At 45.6% G+C, this 12,932-nt stretch overlaps 1 protein-coding gene and 1 long non-coding RNA gene across 2 annotated transcripts in view; both read right to left on the bottom strand.

Moving 5' to 3' along the window:
- LOC137040666 (uncharacterized) overlaps positions 1 to 8,691 on the bottom strand; it is a 28,740-nt gene extending 20,049 nt beyond the window's left edge. Inside the window, exon 1 of the mRNA XM_067416457.1 lies at positions 8,666 to 8,691. The gene's annotated coding sequence lies outside the window, so the exon portion shown is untranslated. The remainder of the gene's footprint in view (positions 1 to 8,665) is intronic.
- A 111-nt stretch (positions 8,692 to 8,802) lies between these two features.
- Positions 8,803 to 12,468, bottom strand: LOC137039651 (uncharacterized). Its single transcript, XR_010897740.1, has 6 exons — positions 12,426 to 12,468; positions 11,747 to 11,799; positions 9,959 to 10,048; positions 9,582 to 9,710; positions 9,448 to 9,516; positions 8,803 to 8,906 (listed from the first exon to the last, which is right to left on the bottom strand). It is a non-coding gene; the product is annotated as an uncharacterized lncRNA (long non-coding RNA).
- Between the last annotated feature and the right edge of the window lie 464 nt (positions 12,469 to 12,932).

Genomic DNA, 12,932 nt, shown 5'->3' with positions numbered 1-12,932 from the left:
GCTGCTGAAGTGCCGCTCAGTGACAGCAGAGGGCGCTGATGAACCGGTGAAGGAGACGCGCTGCTGAAGTGCCGCTCAGTGACAGCAGAGGGCGCTGATGAACCGGTGAAGGAGACGCGCTGCTGAAGTGCCGCTCAGTGACAGCAGAGGGCGCTGATGAACCGGTGAAGGAGACGCGCTGCTGAAGTGCCGCTCAGTGACAGCAGAGGGCGCTGATGAACCGGTGAAGGAGACGCGCTGCTGAAGTGCCGCTCAGTGACAGCAGAGGGCACTGATGAACCGGTGAAGGAGACGCGCTGCTGAAGTGCTGCTCAGTGACAGCAGAGGGCACTGATGAACCGGTGAAGGAGACGCGCTGCTGAAGTGCCGCTCAGTGACAGCAGAGGGCGCTGATGAACCGGTGAAGGAGACGCGCTGCTGAAGTGCCGCTAAGTGACAGTAGAGGGCGCTGATGAACCGGTGAAGGAGACGCGCTGCTGAAGTGCCGCTCAGTGACAGCAGAGGGCGCTGATGAACCGGTGAAGGAGACGCGCTGCTGAAGTGCCGCTCAGTGACAGCAGAGGGCACTGATGAACCGGTGAAGGAGACGCGCTGCTGAAGTGCCGCTCAGTGACAGCAGAGGGCGCTGATGAACCGGTGAAGGAGACGCGCTGCTGAAGTGCCGCTCAGTGACAGCAGAGGGCGCTGATGAACCGGTGAAGGAGACGCGCTGCTGAAGTGCCGCTCAGTGACAGCAGAGGGCGCTGATGAACCGGTGAAGGAGACGCGCTGCTGAAGTGCCGCTCAGTGACAGCAGAGGGCACTGATGAACCGGTGAAGGAGACGCGCTGCTGAAGTGCCGCTCAGTGACAGCAGAGGGCGCTGATGAACCGGTGAAGGAGACGCGCTGCTGAAGTGCCGCTCAGTGACAGCAGAGGGCGCTGATGAACCGGTGAAGGAGACGCGCTGCTGAAGTGCCGCTCAGTGACAGCAGAGGGCGCTGATGAACCGGTGAAGGAGACGCGCTGCTGAAGTGCCGCTCAGTGACAGCAGAGGGCGCTGATGAACCGGTGAAGGAGACGCGCTGCTGAAGTGCCGCTCAGTGACAGCAGAGGGCACTGATGAACCGGTGAAGGAGACGCGCTGCTGAAGTGCCGCTCAGTGACAGCAGAGGGCGCTGATGAACCGGTGAAGGAGACGCGCTGCTGAAGTGCCGCTCAGTGACAGCAGAGGGCACTGATGAACCGGTGAAGGAGACGCGCTGCTGAAGTGCCGCTCAGTGACAGTAGAGGGCGCTGATGAACCGGTGAAGGAGACGCGCTGCTGAAGTGCCGCTCAGTGACAGCAGAGGGCACTGATGAACCGGTGAAGGAGACGCGCTGCTGAAGTGCCGCTCAGTGACAGCAGAGGGCGCTGATGAACCGGTGAAGGAGATGCGCTGCTGAAGTGCCGCTCAGTGACAGCAGAGGGCACTGATGAACCGGTGAAGGAGACGCGCTGCTGAAGTGCTGCTCAGTGACAGCAGAGGGCACTGATGAACCGGTGAAGGAGACGCGCTGCTGAAGTGCCGCTCAGTGACAGTAGAGGGCGCTGATGAACCGGTGAAGGAGACGCGCTGCTGAAGTGCCGCTCAGTGACAGCAGAGGGCACTGATGAACCGGTGAAGGAGACGCGCTGCTGAAGTGCCGCTCAGTGACAGCAGAGGGCGCTGATGAACCGGTGAAGGAGATGCGCTGCTGAAGTGCCGCTCAGTGACAGCAGAGGGCACTGATGAACCGGTGAAGGAGATGCGCTGCTGAAGTGCCGCTCAGTGACAGCAGAGGGCACTGATGAACCGGTGAAGGAGATGCGCTGCTGAAGTGCCGCTCAGTGACAGCAGAGGGCACTGATGAACCGGTGAAGGAGACGCGCTGCTGAAGTGCCGCTCAGTGACAGCAGAGGGCACTGATGAACCGGTGAAGGAGACGCGCTGCTGAAGTGCCGCTCAGTGACAGCAGAGGGCGCTGATGAACCGGTGAAGGAGACGCGCTGCTGAAGTGCCGCTCAGTGACAGCAGAGGGCGCTGATGAACCGGTGAAGGAGACGCGCTGCTGAAGTGCCGCTCAGTGACAGCAGAGGGCACTGATGAACCGGTGAAGGAGACGCGCTGCTGAAGTGCCGCTCAGTGACAGCAGAGGGCGCTGATGAACCGGTGAAGGAGACGCGCTGCTGAAGTGCCGCTCAGTGACAGCAGAGGGCGCTGATGAACCGGTGAAGGAGACGCGCTGCTGAAGTGCCGCTCAGTGACAGCAGAGGGCGCTGATGAACCGGTGAAGGAGACGCGCTGCTGAAGTGCCGCTCAGTGACAGCAGAGGGCGCTGATGAACCGGTGAAGGAGACGCGCTGCTGAAGTGCCGCTCAGTGACAGCAGAGGGCGCTGATGAACCGGTGAAGGAGACGCGCTGCTGAAGTGCCGCTCAGTGACAGCAGAGGGCACTGATGAACCGGTGAAGGAGACGCGCTGCTGAAGTGCCGCTCAGTGACAGCAGAGGGCGCTGATGAACCGGTGAAGGAGACGCGCTGCTGAAGTGCCGCTCAGTGACAGCAGAGGGCGCTGATGAACCGGTGAAGGAGACGCGCTGCTGAAGTGCCGCTCAGTGACAGCAGAGGGCGCTGATGAACCGGTGAAGGAGACGCGCTGCTGAAGTGCCGCTCAGTGACAGCAGAGGGCGCTGATGAACCGGTGAAGGAGACGCGCTGCTGAAGTGCCGCTCAGTGACAGCAGAGGGCGCTGATGAACCGGTGAAGGAGACGCGCTGCTGAAGTGCCGCTCAGTGACAGCAGAGGGCGCTGATGAACCGGTGAAGGAGGCGCGCTGCTGAAGTGCCGCTCAGTGACAGCAGAGGGCGCTGATGAACCGGTGAAGGAGACGCGCTGCTGAAGTGCCGCTCAGTGACAGCAGAGGGCGCTGATGAACCGGTGAAGGAGACGCGCTGCTGAAGTGCCGCTCAGTGACAGCAGAGGGCGCTGATGAACCGGTGAAGGAGGCGCGCTGCTGAAGTGCCGCTCAGTGACAGCAGAGGGCGCTGATGAACCGGTGAAGGAGGCGCGCTGCTGAAGGGCCGCTCAGTGACAGCAGAGGGCGCTGATGAACCGGTGAAGGAGACGCGCTGCTGAAGTGCCGCTCAGTGACAGCAGAGGGCACTGATGAACCGGTGAAGGAGACGCGCTGCTGAAGTGCCGCTCAGTGACAGCAGAGGGCGCTGATGAACCGGTGAAGGAGACGCGCTGCTGAAGTGCCGCTCAGTGACAGCAGAGGGCACTGATGAACCGGTGAAGGAGACGCGCTGCTGAAGTGCCGCTCAGTGACAGTAGAGGGCGCTGATGAACCGGTGAAGGAGACGCGCTGCTGAAGTGCCGCTCAGTGACAGCAGAGGGCACTGATGAACCGGTGAAGGAGACGCGCTGCTGAAGTGCCGCTCAGTGACAGCAGAGGGCGCTGATGAACCGGTGAAGGAGATGCGCTGCTGAAGTGCCGCTCAGTGACAGCAGAGGGCACTGATGAACCGGTGAAGGAGACGCGCTGCTGAAGTGCTGCTCAGTGACAGCAGAGGGCACTGATGAACCGGTGAAGGAGACGCGCTGCTGAAGTGCCGCTCAGTGACAGCAGAGGGCGCTGATGAACCGGTGAAGGAGATGCGCTGCTGAAGTGCCGCTCAGTGACAGCAGAGGGCACTGATGAACCGGTGAAGGAGATGCGCTGCTGAAGTGCCGCTCAGTGACAGCAGAGGGCACTGATGAACCGGTGAAGGAGATGCGCTGCTGAAGTGCCGCTCAGTGACAGCAGAGGGCACTGATGAACCGGTGAAGGAGACGCGCTGCTGAAGTGCCGCTCAGTGACAGCAGAGGGCACTGATGAACCGGTGAAGGAGACGCGCTGCTGAAGTGCCGCTCAGTGACAGCAGAGGGCGCTGATGAACCGGTGAAGGAGACGCGCTGCTGAAGTGCCGCTCAGTGACAGCAGAGGGCGCTGATGAACCGGTGAAGGAGACGCGCTGCTGAAGTGCCGCTCAGTGACAGCAGAGGGCACTGATGAACCGGTGAAGGAGACGCGCTGCTGAAGTGCCGCTCAGTGACAGCAGAGGGCGCTGATGAACCGGTGAAGGAGACGCGCTGCTGAAGTGCCGCTCAGTGACAGCAGAGGGCGCTGATGAACCGGTGAAGGAGACGCGCTGCTGAAGTGCCGCTCAGTGACAGCAGAGGGCGCTGATGAACCGGTGAAGGAGACGCGCTGCTGAAGTGCCGCTCAGTGACAGCAGAGGGCGCTGATGAACCGGTGAAGGAGACGCGCTGCTGAAGTGCCGCTCAGTGACAGCAGAGGGCGCTGATGGAACGGCAGAATGCAGCGGTTACCCCGGAAACCAGCAAACAAAAGCATCTGCGCTAGTGAAGGAGTTTTTAAAACAGCCATTCGTTTTTTGTAATCTCAATGTTCATCACAGCACCAAATACTTAATACTTAAAAGACTTAATAGGCTATTTATTTTCAATATTAATTTTTTTTATGTTTTAATCTGGACTACAACATGCACTCATGATAGGACATGTTTTAATTATTTGTTATTGTTCAGTTAAACTCTGTGACATACGACTTCATTAGTTAATATGTTAATTCATTATTACCAAACTGACAATGAAAAATACTTATAAAGAATGAATTATTTTAAGTAATGTTCATTTCTTAGTTACTGTTTAATAACATTAAAATCAAAATAACTTTTTTAATGGACCTAAGATAAAACTAACAATGATCAGTATTTCTTAACTAACGTTAACAGAAACATTATACTTTCTGTACCAAATGTAGTTATTGCTCAATCTTAGTTAATGCATTAAATAATGAGCCCTTATTGTAATTTGTAAGCCTACCTGTTGTTCTTTATAGCCTAATTCTTTTGCACTTTAATCTGTTTGAAAATTGTACTTTTACAGCTCTGAAAAATATCAAGAGAGCACTTAACATTGATTTCTCTTCATTTTTTTCCCAGAGCTGTATCTATTTTTGGTGCATTATTGTATTAAACATTCAGTTATACTAAAATAGTTCTTAAAGCTGTTATGCTATGGCAACACTTTTTTTGCAACTTATTTCAATATCGTGATAATATTGTATATCGTGATAAAACGTCAGCAATTAATCGCAACATGAAAAATTGATATCGGCACTAGTGTTGTAGTCAAGACCACCTAAACCGAGACCAAGACAAGACCAAGACTTTGAAGGGCCGAGACCGAGTCAAGACCGAGACCAGTGCATGTCCCCACACTTATGATAAAATGTGGAATATGCATATGATTGGCACTTCTCTCGTATATTATTTTCAACAACAAGAAAATAAACCCTGTACTTGCATTTTTTGATTAACTACAGTTTGATTTTACACATCTCGCATGTGCAGGGTTTTTCCTGGGTCAAAAATGGTCTTTGGTGGTGGCTGACACACACACACACACACACACACACACACACACACACACACACACACCATTTTTTTTTTAAATGCAACGAAAGAATCATTCTTTATTATCTTATGTTATATCTCATATTATGTATGATCTCTTATCTTGATGTTTCTTTTGTTCCAACAGGTTGAATTGTTTTGGTATATAATCATATCAATATTAGAAATAGCATTAACAGTCAACAAATAGCCACATTTTCTGCCATATACAATTTAATAAAATGATCCGCTAGCTAACAAACAACTTTGTTCTGTTTTCACCTCACTCCAGTCTAAACTAAATGATTTTAGACTATTATTTACTACACATTCAACATACATAAGCTGAAATACTGTGGATAGTTAAAACTAATAAATCTTACTCTCCACTCTCGCTAAATTGGGTAAGCGCACTTGCGTTCTCATTTCTGAGGTGTTCTGAGTAAATGTTTAAAGGGGGGCGGTGAAATGCTGTTTCATGCATACTGAGCTTTCCACTGTTAAAGACTTGGATTCCCATCCTAAACATAGACAAAGTTTCAAACACTAATGTTGGACGTTTGAAGGAGTATTTCTGTGTTAAAAATACTCCTTCCGGTTTCTCACAAGTTTCGGCGAGTTTTTTTCGAGTATGGGTCTACTTGACGTTAAATAGAGCGGAAGGTCCTTGTATGGGCTGTACGGGCTCTTCTCCCGGTAGGGTGCGCACGCGTCACTAGAGGGAGAGAGAGGAAATGCACGCCCATAAACAGTCTCTCAGATGCAGATCCAGTCGTCCGAGAACACTTATGTGGCGCCGCGCTCCACTTTATTCCTATGGGTGACGTCGAGCGACTTCAACGCTTCAGCACAGCATTCTGGGAAGGCAGCGCTGCATTTGAACCGATTTGAACGCAGAAATGACGGGAAGCTTCAAGGCATCGCTTCAGTCGCGTCGCAAAGTGGATTTACACGTCACTGCTGTCACAGGACTTCACCAAATCATACCAAAGAAGTGTGTTTTTGACAGAGCGGTCCTGCTTTGGAAGATGCCGGTGAGTAAATCAACTTCAAATGTCTCTGCTATTGGCTACCGTCGCATGAGTAAACATCAGTAAACGATACGATCGCGTGCTTCGTCATTCAAATGCGCTAACGGTTACTCCATTGTTGTTCTGTATAACGTTACAGTATTCTGACTCTGACGTCCAAAACCGTTTTGCTTGCTACCTCTAAGGTCTAGTCACATACAATAGTCCATAAACCGAATCATGTCCTCATAAACTGCACACAAAGGCCCCTAAATACAGTACATACCACAGAGACGGACATCCTGATGTTGCCGTTTCTCCTGTTCAATTTATTTCAGCCTCAGATTTGATTCTGGATCATTATCTGTATTAGCTGAGATAGATGGGTTTCTCCACGCTTGAGGACGTCACCGCTTTGCGCGCTTGTCATTCTTTAGCTCCGCCCACACGATCCACAGTTCTTATTACCGTCGTTAAAATGATTCGGTTCAAATGAGTCATTTGGTCGTGAATCGGACATTAGCAGACCCGTTGTGTGAATCACGGCTGTCAGAACATCGCGGAAGGTTTGTCACACAGAAAACACTTCATAACTGGATAGTAGGGATGCACGATATTATCGGCACAACATCGGAATCGGCCGATAAACGCTTAAAATATAAAAATCGGCATCGGACGATATGAAAACATTATGCCGATATGCCTTGCCGAAATGATAACGTGTTGATATGCGCCTGCAATAACTCACGTGTGCAAGGAGTGCTACAGCGATGAGACCATGTCAGCACTGCAGTCATTCTTCAAGTGAAAACAAGAAAATACATTGCATGTACAGTGATTTATAGTGACTGTTTTTAAATGCTGCCTTGAATTTCTGAATGCAGGTACAGAAGGACGTGACCGTCAGCAGCAGATTTGCCAGTTTTCACAACAAAACTAGCCCAAAACAAGCCCAATCGCGTCTCCCCACTCTCTAGCGCGTGCGGCAGCCTCCACAGCAGCAGAAGCTCCTCCAGGTCCTAGTGCCCTCCCGCTAGACCGCTATATATTTATACATGTAGTGGGTGCGCTGTTGTTGCACTAATACGAAAATGAATAATGAATAATGAAAAGTAGAATACACAAATATATTGAAGTTACTTCTTGTTCTGAATAAACAAATCAGTAATGATGTCATAAATCACAAGCATGACACTTGTAAATTAAATACTTTTATATACAGTGTATTAATCTGTAATACAAATGTACGAAATGGATGATGAAAAATAATCCAAGGAGCTCTACAATAATTGTAGAATTAAAAGACAGCATCAATGGATGTCATGCCACCCCCACTTCATGTGCACAAACGTTAAATCCAAAAATACAATATTTAGGTTACAGCTGCATCTGGGGTGAAAAATTACTGACTTTATTATTGTTATTTTCAGAGCTTTTAATATACTCTTATCATAAAAAGAACTTTATTAACATTTATTTATCTTCAACAAGAATCCTTTTAGTAAGGATACCTCAGAAATCTGAAACCAGAATTAAAAAAAATTGTTTTTGCTCAAAATGGTGTTGTTTCCAAACAAAGGGAAAAAATAAACATATATCGGCATCGGCATCGGCATCGGCCAAAATGAGCTGAAAAATATCGGCATATCGGATATCGGCAAAAATCCAATATCGTGCATCCCTACTGGATAGAAATTGTTTCCTGTTTATTTAATGTATGATTTATGTCAGCTGTTTAGCTGGTCAAACGTTTTTTGAGCGCAATTCACACCGAGCGGTACTTCAAAACAGTTCTCCGAAGTCCGAACGCGCAACGTTCAACATGGATTCGGTTTTCTGATCTTTTGATTTAGCTTAATATGTGAAGTATCAGAGAGAGCTTATGTGCTTATTTTGAAGACAGAGAGAGAGAGAGTGCGCGCAGGGTGGAGTTCTCTGCTCTTTATATGCCTTCAGCTGTGGTCTTGACCGGTCTTGAGACAAAATCCCGAGTCATCTTCGCCTGAGACCGAGACGAGACCGAGTAAAAATGCAGTCGATACCGAGACGAGACCAAGACCTTTAAAAAGTGGTCTCGAGACCAAGACCGATCTCGAGTACTACAACACTAATCGGCACATGCCTAAACAAAACCAATGAATTGCTTTGTAAATGTACTTAAAACACACTCAAACATACATGTGCACACAAACTCACCTACACAAGTCACAAACAGATCGGCGGGCGCACACACACACCTGACAGACTGCTCTGTCTCAATCGAGATGTTGGGCTGCTCAGTCTCCACGGCAGGGGCTGAATCCGAAACCGACCCCTATACCCTGAAATAGGGCGTTATTTGAAGGGACGGCCATTTGTAGTGTTGTCCGACACCATAGTGGACACAATTGTGTGGGATGCAGGTGATGAGTCAGCATGGTCCTAATTAACGTCAAACCTGTCACATTGAAGACAATTGGGACTTAGAATTTGCCACGACATTACCACAAGAGTTTAATCGATAGTTATCATTTATATTTTACATATTTTTTGGTTTTGCCGTTTGATCATACACGAGTGCTGTGCTAGTGGTGTTTTTATGTGTGTGTGTTTTTAGGATTTAAATTAATGTGATTTTATAATTATGTAGTCTTGTCCCTTGTACAGCACAGTGGTCAACTTTTGTTGTATTAATATGTGCTTTATAAATAAATTGAACATTGTAAAAATGACCAACTAATATCACTGATTCAACTCTATATGACAATCTTGCCAAAAATCCTGACTAATCATTTAAATAAAGTTATATCATCACTAATACATGTGGATCAAGTAGGGTTCATTAGCAGCCGTAGCTCTTCTGATCATATTCGTCAGTTTATTGCCCTTTTGTGGTCAGTAAGGGAGGAACAGACCCCAGTCGCAGCCGCCTCATTAGATGCCCAGAAGACTTCTGACAGCTATTGGCTCGCTTCTGTCTTGAGCTCCTGAGATCTCACCTGATCATCCGTCATCAGTGATCGTCTGCCTGTCATCGCTTCTGCCCACGCCGATCGCTCAACATCTGCCTACAAGAGAAAGATCTTCATCACCAGATCAGATGTTGTGTTCACTCGTCTGCTGAGATCCTCACCATCACTGATCATCCTCAGTCTTCACTTCATAAACCCCTTCATCACATTCCTCCTCTGTTTCCTTCTGTTGTCAGACAGTACCAGCACTTTGAGCTCAAGATGAGGACAGGTTGCAGGTCTCTGTGGCCCTTCATTACATGCACACAAAATAAAACATTCAATAATTCAATTAATAAAAGAAATACGGCTCCTGACTAGGGTCAATACACCTGCTGTGATGTCATCAGATGGAGACTAAAGTCCTCAAAGCTCAACATGCTCAAGGAAATGATGTCCTCGTCATTAACAGCCACAGCAAAACTCAATCAGTCAAAAATAAATGAATAAACTCAAAGTTTGTTGAGGACGAGGAAACATGAGGAAGATCTAGACTTACCTGAAGTAAGAAGATGATGAGAAAATAAAAACCATTTCTTCTTCTCAACTGCTCAAACTAATGATTGCGGTCAAAGATCCATACGGGGAACTACAAAGAGAAAACAACATAAAGAGTGTGTGAGATTTCACTCTCAGATCCACAAGCAGAGCAGGAACACACACTGTGTAGCTCTGCATCTGTAGACAGACATACGAGGAAAACACTTCACTTAACTGATTTATAATAAGTCTGTTTTAGATGCTCAATAATGTCTGGTTTAACACTGGTTTAATCCATCGCTCAGCCTTATAAACGGTCTGATAATGCGGCTCATGGATTCTCATCTCTGGAATAAGACACGGCCGGTGTTTTGCCGGTTTAGCAGTAACGTGCATGTAACTAAATATTATTTTAATCAAGTAATGCAATTACAATTACTGAAATGTAAAAGAGTTTGTTACTCGCGTTGCAGACCAGAAGCTCAGATCTAGGCCCGTCTGTGTTTTTCCTTATTTCCCTACACATTGCTGAAGCCATTAAAATAGCTCAGTTTCATTTTTAATGTCAACGTAATTATATTTTGTTTCTTTTCTTTATTAAGTTAATTTAGAAAAAATGTTTCAAGATTTTTTTTTGTTGTTAAATTAAAGTTGTTTTTGAGACAAAGCGGCTGACAGTGAGTTAACCTAACGCTTTAGCCTCTCAAATCAACACTGGACTCGTCTTGCTTATAATAAAACAGATTTAAAACAGTGAAAAACACTTCATCACAAATTTAGTGTAAACGTTTATACTCATATTACAACATATATAGGCAACACGCTCACACACGTTTATTTTTTAACCATTTGCCAGGAGTATAATGACTTTAATGATGGATAGATGCACTTTTATGATGGATAGATGCACTTTTATAATGGATAGATGCACTTTTATGATGATAGATGCACTTTTATAATGGATAGATGCACTTTTATAATGGATAGATGCACTTTTATAATGGATAGATGCACTTTTATAAAGGATAGATGCACTTTTATGATGATAGATGCACTTTTATGATGGACAGATGCACTTTTATAAAGGATAGATGCACTTTTATGATGATAGATGCACTTTTATGATGGATAGATGCACTTTTATGATGAATAGATGCACTTTTTTGATGGATAGATGCACTTTTATTTATCATGGATAGATGCACTTTTATAATGGATAGATGCACTTTTATAATGGATAGATGCACTTTTATGATGATAGATGCACTTTTATAATGGATAGATGCACTTTTATAATGGATAGATGCACTTTTATAAAGGATAGATGCACTTTTATAATGGATAGATGCACTTTTATAATGGATAGATGCACTTTTATGATGATAGATGCACTTTTATGATGGATAGATGCACTTTTATGATGAATAGATGCACTTTTTTGATGGATAGATGCACTTTTATTTATCATGGATAGATGCACTTTTATAATGGATAGATGCACTTTTATAATGGATAGATGCACTTTTATAATGGATAGATGCACTTGTATGATGATAGATGCACTTTTATGATGGATAGATGCACTTTTATAATGGATAGATGCACTTTTAGGATGGATAGATGCACTTTTATGATGGATAGATGCACTTTTGTGGACTTTAATACAGAAACAGCTATTCATAAAGCTTGGAAGAGCCAGGGCATTTATTAATATAACGTTGTTCATCTAAAAGAAGAAAGTCATACACACCTAGGATGACTTGAGGGAGAGTAAAACATTTCTGGGTGAACTATCCCTTTAACTTACCTGAGCTTCTGTGAATAAGGCCATCTCTCCTGGAAATCTTTAACTCTTCATGTCTGTATGAGAACGAGATCACACAAAAGTTGTTCAAAAGTCATTAAAATAACACAAAAATCACACTTCATTCCTATAACGTCCCGCATTAAACACATTAAAACTCCTGACTGACCGCACAAGTTCTCGGCGCCATTTCCTCTCATTATTGCTGTGACGCACTTTTAAATAAACACCAATTAAGAGCTTTTTCTGGCAATTTAATACATCGTGTCCACATTGTACTAATAACGTAAAATATGGTAATAATTTAGTAAAAGAAGGTAACTATTTAATAAATAGTAGGCTATACGAATTAGGTAAATTATGAGTGAATGAAGTTATCGAAAACCTGCTCGAGTTGTTCGAGGACACGAAATTTCCTCCATAAAGAACTATTGGAGACCAAATAACGAATATTAAACGAAAAGATCATGATTTAATAGCGTATTCAATGTTTTTAGGCGGATGTATGTAAAACGTGAAGTTTAAAACTAGCTATGACTAACGTTTTGCGAAGCTAACTCGACATACACACTCTAAACTTATCAAATGTACAGAATTAATTAAGTGATGACAACACAATCATAACGAGATAACGTTTAGTGAATAAATGAGATATAAAACTCTGCGGTATAATGCCGTTTACCTGAGGGCAGATGGAGTGGAGAAGGCCTGATGGTGATCGGGTCGATGCGCAGATTAGTGACTCGCCTCAAGACGGCGCCAACTTTACTTCATTAACTCATCAGAATATAACAGTCACAAGCTTTCTATTGGATGGCAAACATATACAAGTAAAAATGTAGTTAGTATTTATAATTTACTTTTTTACATACATATAAATTAAGTTTATCAATAAAACAGGGATAATCATGCATCCAAGAACAATATTTTTAGATGCATTATTCTTCCTGTTTTATTTACTTAGGCAAAAATCTTTCTTTACAGTGTAGATGATATTTCATATAATACACACCTGTATTGGTTAAACCACCTTTTTTACACTCAACTGGACACATTCATCTAACTTTCATCCTTTCAGAGCTTAAATGTTTTTACTATTTGGCAGATATTTAATAAACTGGATCTGTGACCGTCCTGAAATGTATCAGCTCCAGTTTATTTGGTGACCACCGAGTAGCTTTGTGGACCA

The sequence above is a fragment of the Pseudorasbora parva genome, chromosome 14 (genome assembly GCF_024679245.1).
Source record: "Pseudorasbora parva isolate DD20220531a chromosome 14, ASM2467924v1, whole genome shotgun sequence".
NCBI lineage: Eukaryota > Metazoa > Chordata > Actinopteri > Cypriniformes > Gobionidae > Pseudorasbora > Pseudorasbora parva.
This window is presented reverse-complemented; position numbering and strand designations above follow the sequence as displayed.